Source organism: Bubalus kerabau, chromosome 5, assembly GCF_029407905.1.
Source record: "Bubalus kerabau isolate K-KA32 ecotype Philippines breed swamp buffalo chromosome 5, PCC_UOA_SB_1v2, whole genome shotgun sequence".
Taxonomy (NCBI): Eukaryota; Metazoa; Chordata; class Mammalia; order Artiodactyla; family Bovidae; genus Bubalus; species Bubalus kerabau.
This window is the reverse complement of record NC_073628.1, coordinates 103,169,472-103,171,311: the sequence shown is the minus strand read 5'-3', so window position 1 is coordinate 103,171,311 and position 1,840 is coordinate 103,169,472. Positions and strand designations below refer to the sequence as shown.

The 1,840-nt window shown below is 45.8% G+C and overlaps 1 pseudogene; it reads right to left on the bottom strand.

The window, feature by feature from the left end:
• Positions 1-546: 546 nt before the first annotated feature.
• On the bottom strand, positions 547-902 carry LOC129654285 (60S ribosomal protein L35a-like; annotated as a pseudogene).
• Between the last annotated feature and the right edge of the window lie 938 nt (positions 903-1,840).

Here is a 1,840-nt window from a genome sequence, read left to right as displayed (position 1 = left end):
GAAGAGGAAAAAGCATTTAGAATTTGCTTGAAAAGTGAAAAGTAAAAGTGTTAGCCACTCAGTCATGTCTGATTCTTTGCAACCCCATGGACTGTAACCCACCAGGCTCCTTGGTCCATGGAATTCTCTAGGCAAGAATACTGGAGTGGGTTGCCATTCCTTTCTCCAGGGGATCTTTTCAACCCAGGGATTGAGCCCAGGTTTCCTGCATTGCCGGTGGATTCTTTACCATTTGAGCCACCAGAATTTGCCTGATGTATTAGCAATTCTATCTGCCATGTTATATAAAAATAACCCACGTAGATTTGGGATAGAAAGTAGGCTTCATTTCATCAAATGGAAGGAGGTGGCTGCTTGAATCATGCTAGTGGGAAGATCAGGAGGTTGGGAAGGGTGCGATGGTCATTTGTCAATGTCTGCTGGATCCGCATGTGGATGGGGGGGTTGCGTTGTAGGCTACTGGCCTTTTAGACAAAGTCAGTACAGAGTTCAAGGGTGGTAAACATTGGCTGGTTTTTGTTTTTTTCACTTTTATTTATTTAGTTTTCAATAAGTGTAAGTCCTTGAAGGGTACAGCATCCCACGGATTCTGTGTCCAGTGGCCTCAGCAGGAAGATTGCTTTGGAATTTGACATGAGCCATGCCAAATGTTTCCATGAGCTTGAGTTATATCTCCACAGATTGCTCTGGTGCTGTTAGGTTTTCTGCCAGGAGTTACTGTGTTGTTGTTTGCTCTGTACACATATGCACATCTCTTGCCTGGATAGAACTCAGTTTCGTCGAGAGCACATACATCTTCAGTTTGAAGGAGAGCTGTGTGCTCCTTCCCTCTGATTTCATAGACTCCACTCACAGCCAACAAAAATGGCTGTGGACCACAGCCTTCCAGACTTATTTGTCATTTCAGAAGTCCTGTTCCCAGCAGGTGTCCACAGAGTCCAAAATGGCCGGGTTGGTGTTTTCTTATTCCCAGGACCCACCAGGCCAATCCAGGCCAGGCACTGCATTGAACCCTCTCCGGCAGGAACTCATTTCATCCTCAGATGATCCTGTGTTGAATCTCTGTTTAGCCCAAGGCCATTTCTACAAAATGCTCAAGCATCTGAGGGAAGATATAAAAAGAACAGCTACCACCAGACTGGTTTCCAATGATACCTACTCCAGATTGTGCACTTGAAATGGGGTAGCCCGTGTGGAGACGGGCCTGATTTGGAAGACTGCATATGCAAAAACTATGTCAGCGATCACATAACTTTTATACAACTATATGTTCAAGTGATAATATTTGGTATCTGTTGGACTAAATAAATTATGTTATAATTTCATTTTTTTTAAACTGTTTTTCAATGTGACTTCCAGGAAGCATGAAATTCCATACCCAGCTTACATTGCAATTCTATTGGAAGGCTCTGCTGCAGAGCGGACATTTGCTGGATATGCCAGGCCCACTGTGGGAAGCCCCCAGGAGGTTTTGAAGGCCATAGTTACCTAGACAGGGGACAGTCTTGCAGAGTAAAGGCTGACCCATGTGGGCTGGACATAAGGAAAGCAACAGGATGCCCCTCTGAGGGAGTGGGTGTGTATCTCTGCCCTGCGGCTTCCATGGTATAGATGGGCAGACCCACCTCTCTGATCCTCTCTCTGGGTGGACTCCAACCCCACACTTGTCCTCTTTCTGGTCTTTACTCAGATGTCCCCTCCTCAGGGAAGCCTCTCTAGAGCTCTTGTATAAGACCCCCTCCCTGATACCTCACAAGGCCACCCCGGCTTTAGTTTCTCCAAAGCACATACACTGTGGGACATACCCAGTGGTGAATAATTTTATATGTTAGCTCAACTG